Source organism: Phasianus colchicus, chromosome 1 (genome assembly GCF_987193195.1).
Source record: "Phasianus colchicus chromosome 1, bPhaCol1.hap1.1, whole genome shotgun sequence".
NCBI lineage: Eukaryota > Metazoa > Chordata > Aves > Galliformes > Phasianidae > Phasianus > Phasianus colchicus.
The window spans coordinates 130,565,292-130,578,296 of NC_143436.1; positions in this window are offsets into that span (position 1 = coordinate 130,565,292).

Genomic DNA, 13,005 nt, shown 5'->3' on the forward strand with positions numbered 1-13,005 from the left:
TTCAGGGACATGCTTGCATCCTGTGCAAGAAGGTAGTATTAATGCCTAATTCACCTAAGTGCATTTTTGGCTTTCTTGAGTATGTTGTTACTACTACTTCTAATTTGTTTAGGATAATATTATTGCTTGAGGAGATAATGGGTTTTTAGTTGTTACTGTGTATAGGAGTGTCTCGATCCAATTTATAGGAGGGAAAGGAGGTTCTTTGATATCTGTATACCCAGAGTGAGACTAAGAAACAAACGGTTGGTCCAACCAGTTTATTACAAATCCTAATCAGGGAGATGGGGAAGGGAAGGAGAATGACTATTATGAATTAGGGTGATGGGGAAGGGAAGCAGGGTGATAGAAAAGAAAGGAAATAAGCAAGAATTGCGCAAAGCAGGGACAGTCACCACCAGGATCCATCAGCGGTCCCGCTGCACGCCGTCCCAATGGTCCGAGGCAAAAGCGCAGGGGGAGAGCAGCAGCAGCGTGGCCGGCCTTGGGCAGCAAGCAGGTAGCAGGAAGAAGCTGCAGGGTAAGTCCAGGTGGAAGCAGCAGGACTCAGGTAGCAGGCCCAGGAGACTCCTTCAGCATGCAGGCATTTCATAGTGAGGAATCTGACAGCAGACACCTTTGTTCTTCTTCTTCAGCATGCAGGCATCACGTCGTGAGGAAATCTTGTCAAAAACTTTTGGGGGAGAGCAACAGCAGCATGGCTGTCCTTAGGCAGCAAGAAGGTGCGGTGACAGAATAGGTCCAGGAGGGAGAGGGACAGGAATGCGGCTTCTCATGTCCGAAAAGCCCCTTCTTCTTTATGAGCAGTCTGTTACCAGAAAACCTTAAAGCTCATGGTTGTAGGTCCCCTTTTTATCCTTCTGCTTCTGTGAACGTGGCATTCCTGGGCGCTTGGGTAAGAGTCATGTGCAGCACTTCCTGAGATGGCCATCTTCCTCGACATAAGCCCACAGAAAAGACTGCTTCCTGGCCATTAATCTGCATCTTATCTCTCTCTCATTGCCCCCTGGCCTTGTCCATCTGTGTCCCTCAGACAAAGGATTTCACAACCCTTGCCCAGGACTTGTCCATCAGTGTTCTCCAGACAAAGGACTTTTCAACACTTTCCCAGGACTTGCTTGGACGTGTTCATCTGTGTCGCCAGCAAGCTTTGAGACAATGATTTAAAAGAATAATCTCTTACAAGCTCTCAGGTCAGATTTTACTGTCCTCCCACATATCCTGGATCATATCTGACTAGCATTTCTGGATGTCTGTGAAGCCAGCAGGCATCTCAAATAGCATGCAGCTCAAGCACGTCTGGCCTTTTATTTCAAATGTGAATTAGGCGTCCAAGTTCTTCCTATAGTCAGTAGGTATCTGGGGAAGCAACTTAGAGCAGTTAGGGGACTCAATTTAGATGTTTACTTCAGTGTGTGTTGCATAGCTCTCCAGAATCTACTGACTTTATCAGCCAGACTAGGTCTATCATCAGGTTTGTTCATTAGAAACAAACTTCTTCCCATCAGCCACATGGAAGAAGTTCTTAAGTTATCATTCATACATAGTGCATGTTTTGCTTCTATCCCATCTTCAAAGCTTCTCCTAGTGGTTCATTTATAGGTATGAGTGTTTTTCTCCTCCCCCCACATGAAAGTCATCCCATCTCAACCAGTATTTTCCATGTGAACATGGAAAATCTACCAAGAAGTGTACTAGCAGAAATCTAAAACAAGATTTGATGTTCCGAAAAGATAATATAAGACCACACGGACAATTGTCTCTGTTAAATATTAAATGCAGATTATTTTGATTTCAAGAAATAAGACACTATTATAATTTAATACAATTCTCTGAAAGAAGAAAACAAAAAATAGTAAATGAAAGCATACCAAATATGAATATTTTTAATGTGGGTTGAGACATTCCGTATTATTTTTACTTGTACTCTTTTGAGGCAGGATTGTTCTAGTTTATTAAAAAAAAAAAGTATTTTTTATCTTTCAAAGCTTTTGTAACTATTCATAAATTTTAAAATCTCAACATCTACTTTTATGAGTATGCATCCATTTTTTTTTGGCTAAGAAAAACTAGGTCCATGACTTCAGAACTGGAATAATTTTCAAATATTAAAAAAAAACATTCTGGTCAACAATAAGATTAATGAGCATATAAAGCATTCAGGGCAACTTGAGTGCTAGGTCTTGTTCTTACAAGAAGCATATCTTGGTTGTAAGTGCCATATCCATATGCTGATGGTGTTAATTAACAGATTTACAAACAGTTTACTATATTTTTGTGGAGGTTACAAGTATTGAGTATTGTGAAGGAGGCATAGGTGCATAGAACATTTTGCCAAACCAACTTTAAATGTAAGAATTAAGAGCATGCCATCAATAGACAAATCACTGAGTACTTATATAAGGAAACAAGTCTCAGTAATGTTTTTCATGTCTTGTTTTAACTACATGAAGTATGATCAAATTTTATTATCTGATTTCTACTGGAGCTCTGCTAAAGTTTAGAGAGGGTTTATATTGCAGTAGGTATTCAAAAATTTTGATGTTAGCTAAAATTCAGATCACTATGCAGTTCAAGTCCAAAGTTATAAATGTTTTTAAAAAAACCTCATACCTCTCTAAAACCTCATTTATGCTCTGTAAAGTTTTGTAAGTCTCGTGATTAAATAATATCCTTCCTGCCCACGTGGCTGTCACTCCTTGAGCAGCTCCATCACAAGCCCAGAATTTCATACTCTGCCTGTGATTGCCATGGGTCTTGTCAGCACCCACTCTGAGCCCACTCTTCATTGTCCCTCCAGCATGCTGGTGGAGACTGGCACTTGGAGGTGGCATAGGAAATGGGGAGAGGGGTGGGAAGTGGGATGAAGGAGTGTTTGAAAGATGTAGTGAAAAAGAAGGTGACAAGAGTTAGAGTAGTTAGATCAGTTGGACTGGATGTACTAAGACCATCAAGTCCTACTGCTTGATCTCTTTAGGGTTAACAAAATGTTAAAGCATATTACTAATGGCATTACCTAAATGCCTCTTGAACACTGACCACCATAGGGCATCAATTACCTCTCTAAGAAGTCTATTCCAGTGTTTGACCACCCTCATGATAAATAAATGTCTCCTAATGCCCAGCCTGACCCTGTCCTGGCAAAGCTTTGTGCCGTTCTCCTCCCACCATTGGTTCCCAGAAACAGAGCCCGACACCTCCCTCTGCTTCCCCTCCTCAGGGTGTTTCAGGGATCAGTGAGCTCACCTCTTGTTCTCCTCCTCTCCAGACTGGGCAGCTCAGTGCCCTCAGCCTCTCCTCACAAGACATGCCTTCAGTCCTGTTACTAGCTTTGATGCCCTCCTCTGGGTGCTTTCAAGAACCGTAACATCCTTTTTATATTGCAGAGCCCAGAACTGCAGGCAATAGGTGAGGCCACACCAGTATTAAATACAGATGGAGAATCGCCTCTTGACCTCTTTTTGACAAGGCCATGCTGTGTTTAATGCACTCAACAATGCACTTCGCTCTCTTATGCACACCCAGGTCCCTTCCTGCTGAGCTGATCTCCAGCCACCCGTCTCCTGGTTTGTACCCGTGTCCAGATCTGAACGATGAAGAGATTGTAAAAGTGTTAAAGAGGAACTTTAAAAGCAGGTGATAACTAGCAAGAGTTGGGGAGAGGAGAGAAAAATAAAGAAAGGAAGACTTGGGGCTAGGGACTAGCAGGAATACAGAATATATCATAGCCTTTATGACACGTTTACCTTATGACCTTGGGTAGAAAAAACTGAGTACAGTTAAATCCAGTGAAGGAAAGATGAGGCTACTGCACAGCTGCAGTTTGATCAGGTATATGTACTACATGTCACAGAAAAGGGGGAAAATAAGAGTGCCACAGCTTTCCTGATGCTTTTCCAATACATCCACACCTCCGTATTATTTCAGCTGTATAAATCAATTTTGGAATCTCAACATCCTCTCTCTTATGTGGCTTTGAATTTACTGATCAAATGTGTACCTCCATCCCCCTCTAGTGGGAGGTTCACGTAGAATTTCCTCATTCCACTTTCCACTGCACTTCAAATTAAAAAAACAAAAAACAAAAAACAAACAAACAAGCAACCAAAAAACCCCTCCTCTGCACATCCCACAACTTCAATTCTGCTTCGGCGAGTTTGTTTGTGTGGGCAAACATGCACCTATGGGCTCTGTTCAAAGTAGAAAATGTTCAAATACCGCTAAATGAATTAATAAATATATGAAAATGTGTTATGTCTGAGGGCTGAAATGAAAGATCACAAGACTCTAACTTCATTAAAAGTACAGGATTAATAGTATAGAAGTGAATAAGTTTTGTGTCAAGCCCGAAGATAACTAGATCCTTTGGCAGCGTGCATTTCATGAGGAAAATTAAAAAGGATTGTCATCAAAGTAGTTGTATCTGGAAAACCAGAATCCATCTTCCATTGTCAGTGATTTTCTAGGAGAATCATACAAACTCTCTGTTTCCCCATGTTTTGGATGTATAATTTGAGATCCTGGAATCTTTCTTGAAGAATGGCTGAGCTTTCACTGCAGCCACTAAGATAAATAGGAACACTTCTCTCAGCACATATACTGCTAAATATTCTGAAAAATCAGACCTCAGGCATCTCAAATTATTACCCCAAATTAGCCGGCACTTTTGACAATTCCCTATCTGTAAAATGGGGAGAATGATACTACAGGGACATTATGAAGATAAATTCATTAATTTCTGTTAATAACTAGGATACTATGAAAAAAAAAAAAAAAAAAAAACACCAGGGAAAAGCCCATTAGAAAAGGAATAATTATGTATTCAGTGCAAGGTTTGGATGGTGTGCAGAAAATTAGGCATGGGGCCATATATTAAATGATGAGAAGAAAATGAAATACTGTATGACTGCTCATTTTGTGAGCACAGTCTGTCTTGTGCACTGAATGTGTCAGTGGTCCTGGGGGTGGACTTGGCTGTATAATTAAAGACACCATCATAATATATGCACAAAGACCCCTGTAATTCCCTTCTATATCCCATTGTATTGTGATTTTCTAATCCTAGCATTTCTTTGCTAAGTATCTTGTCAGGTGCTAAATGTACGCTTAGAATATGCAATAAACTGCTGAGTGTTATGGGTGGGAAATTGCTAGGTCCCAGCTTCAGAAATGATGGAGCTCCCTTATTTTTTTACCCAGTATAATCTGTTACGTTTGTGAGAGAACCAAAAGGATGACTATTTGGACACCTTTGAAAATGCTATGACCTTTTTTGAACATTAAACCTTTCCTTGTACTGGTATTGACTGTTTTGTGAATGAAATGAAGCACAGGTCAGCCATGTGAATTGCAAGGATCTGTAGAATCCAAGAAATCTTTATATTTCTCAGAATCTGAGCAAAATGAACAGAGCTTCTGTGAGCCTCTATGGAATATGAAGGTAGAGAGTTCTTTGAAGCTGAGTTTGTATAAAAATAGTCTTTTTAGAATTTCAAGTCATTTTCATAGACTAGAGGCAGTAAAGATATTCTTATTCTCATTTCAATCATTTGAATAAAGCAATTAATTTTACAGCGATTCTCTTCATCAGACTTGCCCAAAATTCTGACTGAAGAGGTGTGAAAATCTGGACAAAACACATAAAAAAAAAAAAAAAAAAAAAAAGTTAGCAGGCCTCAAAGTCACTGAAAATGCAAGCTTCCAGATAAGATGGTAGAAGCCTGCAATTGTGTTACGGACAGCTGCACCTGAGACACAGACTGTTGTGAAACAGCACAAAAGCCCTGAGGTACATTGCATATCTCTATGTATTGCATACATCTGTGAGGCAAATCCAAGGCCTTCCAAGTACATGTGGCTATTCTGCCTATGTCTCAGTAGCTGATTGCTGTGCCAAGCTTCCTTATGATTACATCTCTACTACGCTAATTGTATTTCAAAATCTGCCTTCAAATTAGTTCAAATCTCATTATAATCACTAAAAAGAAATTGCCATTGGCTTCACTGCAGATATCATCGGTTGGCTCTGATCCACTCCACCACAGGGTCTGAGGGAGCTTGTCAGCCCTTTCTCTAGTATCAATGCTCTGGGTGGCATCTGGCCATTTACTAGTTGGAAGAGACAGGACTAAGGTCAGAAAGTCATCTTATCTTCCTCTGAATAAGGGTTAGATTACATTGTCAGAGATATCATTCTATTTCTTGTATGAATAAAAAATTTCAGGTAGATGAGAAAGCACAAGAGGGTCTTTGTGCAAATGGATGGTAGAATTTCAGCACTAGATGCTGCGGGCAAATCACTACTGTCACTTGTTTGCTTTGTCATTTCTGAGGTTCTCCCTCCACTGTAAGTCGGCATTATATTAGCTCCAAAATGAGGTAGAAACAGATTTATAGTTACAAGTAAGTATCTACAGGTAATGTACTCACCTCCTGGGTGTAAAAAAACTCCTTAGAGGGCGAAGCCGCTTCAACATTTCTGAAAGTCCTTTGTCACCTCACTCATTCAGTACTCTAAACAGCTGAGAAATTGAGTTGATAAAATATTCCTTGTAAGTATACCCTTCTGGAGTTGCTCATGCTTAGAGTAGTTTGTAGTCTATAGTACTGAGGAAAATGCAACCAATTTCTCTGCTAACTGACTTTAGCTATTTCTAGAAAAATAATTTGTCATGACTCCTTCTTTTCCTTGGGAGGAAATGAATATACTGTTGTCTACAATAAAAGTGTGCATGTATATATGTTTGAATATATGTGTGTGAATATGCATTATATATACAGAGTTTCATTTCACCAAGTAACGCATTGGTTAGGCATCAAGTTTAATAAAGATCATATATACTCTATGCTGAAGAACAGCCTTTATTACTTTGGGTATTAGTAGCAAAGTTAAGTACCCCTGGTGGTTTGGACAACATTAGAATTTGTCAAAATAAATTCAGTACTATATGAGCCTGACAAAGGCCAGTGCTGGCTGAAATGTGGAAAGGGTGCAACATGGAATGACAGAGGCACTGATTTTCCAGCATAAAATGAACATTTCTTTATTGACCTTCCTGATTAAGTAAGTTAATGCCATAGCAAAATTCCACGTAGTATACAGGAGGGGAACTTAGTTTTTTATTTTAGCTTACTTTTTGTCATTGTTTCATATTTTTAAAATAGGTACTTCTGCTGTATATAAAGTTTCACACTATAAAGAAAAATCATTCAGCAATTCTATGGCATATTTCTCTTGAATGATCACCATTTCTAATGTGAAATGGTGTAAGTGACTATTTTCCTCCTTGTCAGGAGTCTGTATAGTGATGATCATTTGTGCTTAGTCATAAAATTTTAATTCAGCAAACAACTAGTGAGACAAAACTTTTGCTGTGTACAAGACCATTTAATTAGCTAAACTTCTGAATTAAATGTAATCAAATCATGGAAACAGGCTAAAACCAATAGTTGTGATGAATGACGTGACAAAAGAATCTAACTAAATGAGGGGGTCTGTTCAGGAAAAATTAGGCTCCAGTACTACCAATGCTTATTAGGCTTAGAATGGTGTCTCTGATCTCACTAAACACAACTGTTATGCAAGAGGGAAGAGAGATTAAAATGGGTCCTATTATTTTACAGTGAGAGAAATTGAGTTGAAAGTCCTCATGGATATGGATGTCAACATCAGAACCGTGAGCTGATTGGGAAAGAGTGAGAAGATGCATGAGATCTTGCTGTGCTTTCAAACATGGTGAGTTAAACTGCTTCTGAAAGATAAAAACAAGTGGTAACTTTCTGTTTCTGTACCATGTAGAAAAGCTGCTACGAGATGCTCTAAATTCTCCCCAAGAACTGCCTTGCTGCATTTTGCATCAAAGACGGATTGTAAAAGAAAAGGGAGAGGAGAGGAGAGGAGAGGAGAGGAGAGGAGAGGAGAGGAGAGGAGAGGAGAGGAGAGGAGAGGAGAGGAGAGGAGAGGAGAGGAGAGGAGAGGAGAGGAGAGGAGAGGAGAGGAGAGGAGAGGAGAGGAGAGGAGAGGAGAGGAGAGGAGAGGAGAGGAGAGGAGAGGAGAGGAGAGGAGTAGTACATACCCACAGTGGTGTCATTCATTTTAGCTTGCCCCTTAATTTTCACTCACAAATTCTCCACTTGTTCATCTTTCAACCCCAGGTGGAAATCAACACATTCTAGATGCTCTCTTAGATGAAGAGCAACGCCACCATCTCACCTCACCAAACTGTCTTTCTTAAAGAGCCACCCATGACAGCATTCCAATCATGCAACCTGTCTAACCATGTCTCCATGATCTCAATGAGATCATGGCCCTGTGACTGCCCATAGAGCTCTAGTTCTTCCTGTTTATTTCCCATCCTGTGTGCATTGGTACACCAGCCCTTTAGGGAAATAGAGTTCAGAAATCCCTAGATGGATGCAAGAAGGCTTCCTTCCTATCCTATCCCTTCTGAAGAGTTTGTAGCGACTCTTTGCAGCACTCCAGCTGTGTGAGCGATCCCACTGTGTTTCAGTATGGCAACTAAGTCATGGTTTGCCTGTCACACAATGGCTTCCATTTCCTTCTGCTAATTGTCCATGCTGCATGCATTGTCAAAGATGCACTTCAGTTGAGCCATTGGCCTCACCACCAGCCTGAACTATCAATAAGGGATGGTAATCAGAGGGGTAAACCAGACTAGGGTGTCTCCTAGTAAGGTCCCTGACCGGGGCTGCAGGGAGGCAGATTTCCCTACAGGTATGATCTGGCAGACATTGGACCCTCCATTCCCCTCAGAAGGGAGTCCTCTACAATTACCCTTCTTTTCATCTTGGTGGAGGCAGTGTTGAGATGCAGTTGACCACATTACCCTACACACCCTCCTGGGTGGACTTTCTACTCCATCCTCACTTACCTGTCCCTCAAGTTTGCAGATCCTCAAACCTGTTGCGTAAAGGCACCTAGGAAGGTGAGTTAGGAAGGGAGGGGGTTTTCCTGTGATGCCAAGCAGAGACCTGTTTCCATTCCTCCCCATCTCTTAGGTCCCCTCACTCTGCCTGACAGAATCCCTTTTTCCCTGCTCACCTCTCTCTCTGGGATAAAACTTTTAGTCCACCTTAAATTTAACGTGTATACACAATAATAAGTATTTATTCCTGTTTCTAAGACAGAATTAGTAGGTTTTCTTTCTGCCCACAGTTTTCTCCTTACTCAAAAATGTACTGCCTGCTTACTTTATAGCCCTCTTTGTAAAACAACATAGCCCAGTATTCAATGCCCTGAAAATCACTTCATATTTTCAAATTTAGGGGGAAAATAAGATTGTTCAGCGTTTAGAGTTACTCTATTTTTGGTACTTCATATGTATTCTACTATATTGTGGAACTGCTTTTGTTTTGTCTTTTTATTGTAGTGCTAAATTTGGCATTAGGTTTTAATAATTGTGCAGTGCTTTGAGACTATGCTGAAAGGTATTTTATCAATTTAAGTTACTATTCTATTATTGCTTTGCCCCAAGGCTCACCTCATTTTCAGCAAAGCCCAGTCATTTTTTTTGTGGAGTCATCACTTTTTACCTCTATTCATCCTTCCCTCCCCTTTCCGCAGCCTTTTCTTTTTGAGAATGGTCAAACGTATTTCTCTCTTTAAAGGATGACTCCATTATTATGTATTGTAACTCCTGCAGTGCCACTGTATGTAGAAGCCAAAGGTATCAAGTATCACATCTGCTTGTATCCTATCTATAGAAAATCATAGAATCATAGAATGCCTTGGGCTAGAAGAGACCTCAAGGATCATCAAGCTCCAATCCCCCTGGCATGGGCAGGGCCACCAACCTCCAAATCTGATCCTAGACCAGGTTGCTCAGGGCCCCATCCAACCTGGTCTTGAACATCTCCAGGGATAGAGCATCCACAGCCAATCTGGGCAGCCTGTGCCAGCACTTCACCATTCTCTGTGAAGAACTTCCTCTGGATGCCCAATCTAAAACTTCCCTCTTTGAGCTTAAAAGCATTCCCCCTTATCCTATCACTATCTACCCAAGTAAAAAGTTGACCCCCTTCCTTTTTATAATCCTCTTTTAAATACTGGAAGGCTGCAATGAGGTCTCCTTGCAGCCTTCTCTTCTCCAGGCTGAACAGCCCAGCTCCCTCAGCCTGTCTTCGTAGGGGAGGTGCTCCAGACCTCTGATCATCTCTGTTGCCCTCCTCCGGACCCTTTCCAACAGATCCACATATTTAAGGGATATAATACCGGTTATAATAGGGGTACATGAGATGCATGAAGGACCACAGTTGGGATTATACACTCGTCTCAGAAGTACCCAAAATATACATCCAGATTGTGAAGTGTTTCATCCCTGTTTCCATGATGCTTCCAGCTTTGAAAGACAGAAAGGATGGGAAATGTGAAAGAATATTTAATCTAGTGGTGAGGGATGAATTTCTTACATGTCATTTGTGTTCAGGGCTGGAAAGTCTCACTAAATTACCAAGTGTTTTCATGAGAGAGGTTACATTTTCAGGTCTTTGTCTTCAAGCTTCTAACCAAACTGTTTTAAAGTTCACTTTCATGCCTACAAATCATGATCTCTGCTTCATGTACACTATGGTCTTTTTTTTTTTTTTTTTAGTGAAGTTGAAACTTTCAGAAACAGACAAATGCTGACAAATGCCTGGACAGCATGGAGCATATGGAGCATGAAGCCATATCATACTGGATGAAAGCTAATGTCAGTCTTATACTGTCAATCTCTCTTCAAATAACAAATACTGAATACTGAATACAAAAGAACAACTGAGCTAGGATTATACATGGTAAGAAGCCAAAGAAGGATAGATATGAAGTTTTAAAGATCACAGAAAAGAGGGATCAAAGAAAAAGTTGTGAAATTGAAAGTACAGGTCCTTCACAGATAACAAATAATGTGTTTGGACCAATCAGCAGTATAAACATGAAGTAGTTTCTCAATCTGTCAATAACATTGGGCTAGTTTGAGTGGGCTAATCATCTTTACACCTCCCCTTCAGGTATATATCTATCCGTCTGTATACACGGATGAGATTCCCTTATGTCTTCTCTTCCCTAGACTAAACATTCCCTAGGTTTCTCAGGTTTGTTTTTTTCTCTCATGGAAGAGACACTCCAGTCCCTTCATAATCTTTTTTTGACAGTTTGCTAGACTCTTCCCAGTAGCCCCCTGTCTCTCTTGTGCTTGGTGACACAGAACTGAACATGGCTCTCCTGGTTGTCTGCATCATTGCTAAGCAGAGGGCTCTATCTGCTGGCCATGCTTTGCCTACTGTGATCCATGACATTGTTAGCCTATGTTACAGAGAAGAAACACTGTAGTTTCACATTCAGTGTGGTGTTCACCAGGACCCTCAGGTCCTATTTTGTAGGGCTGCTTCCTAGCTGAGTAGCCTCCAACATGTCCTGGTGCCTGGGGTTGTTCTGAGATGTAGGGCTTTGGACTTCATAAGGATCCTATTGGCTGATTTTTCCAGAGATCCCTCTGGATGGCAGTGTGTCCTTCAAGTGACTCAGGTACTCCTCCCAGCTTTGTGTCCTCAACAAACATACTGAGAAGACACTCTGCTTCACCACCCTCAATATTAATGATGTTGTTAAACAGGACTGGTCTCAGTATTCACTCCTGGCATACTCTGTCCATTACTGGCCTCTAACTAAAACTTGCTACTAATCACCACTCTCTAGAACTGGTAGTTTAGCCAGTTACAAATTAACTTGACTGTGTGATCATCCAGTCCATGTTTCACCAGCTTCTATATGACAATATTAAGGGAGTCAGTGACAAAAGCCTAACTGATGTTGAAGGAGATAACATCCACTGCTATTCCTCCATATACCAAAGGGAGAGAAAAGATGCAAAAAATAAAAACCTCTTTTTTGGGCTTTCAGAAGGTCTTTGTCAAAGTCTCTGACAGAAACCTATCCATCAAATAAGCTACTTTATGGATAATAAAAAAAAAATCCTAACTTGCCTGTGCATACTGCCAAGAGAATAGTTTTTCAAAGAGAAAGGTAGACTGTTCCAAGTCAGACTATTTATAGAATGGGACACTTATATGGAAGTATTCTCTTTCTAGAAGTGTTTTTATCTCTACAGTAATTACAAAGACAAGCCTAAAGTACACTTAAACTTTTGGGCCTTAGCTAATTTCCTAAAAGTATGCTAGCTGAATCCAGGCTTAAATTAAATTAAATTAAATACATTTTTCATCATTGTATACCTTAGCATTTTTCAACATCAAAGTGTTTGAGTAAAACCATTTAACACATACATGCTAGCCATTTATGTCAGATGCCGTGCACTGAAATGATCATATTTGTAGGTAATACAATTGCTTAAGTGACCAGGACAGAAGTATCTGTCTCCAGCCTTCTTGGAATCAAAACATGAGTTACATAGATTGCAAATCTGACTTGGCATTGCCTGTACAACACTCTCACTGGTTGATGTCTATACTGAGCTTTCAATTTTTTTTCTATCGCTATTGACTAAAATCCACACAAAACACCTGCAACAGCAGCAGAAAATTCTCCAGTGGATTTCATGCATTGCTCTGCTTCACAGAATCAAAGTCCTGCTGAAGAGGAGACAGAAGTATGGAATAAGTGTGGGCAGTTAGAGTTTGAGAATGCTTTATGAACCTGACTTCTAGTCAATAGAATTTTATTTTTTTTCCAAGAGAAAACTTCTGAGAACTTTCCTGATCTTTTTTTGGAACATTAATCTATAGCAAATCCCCTTAGCTGCGTTCTCTTGGCCAGGAAAGCGTTATTCCCATCTTTCACACATTTTGTACTAAATTCTCTGCTTAGAGACAAAAAGGCAAAGCAACTTATTTCCTAAATCTGGTTTAGGGAAGAAAGATAGCAAAATCCTTCTACAGCATCTCAACACTTGTGTGCTCATCACAAGTCAGAAAGCAGAAGTAGGGAGACATTTAACAACCTTTTCTTTTCTTTTCTTTTCTTTTCTTTTCTTTTCTTTTCTTTTCTTT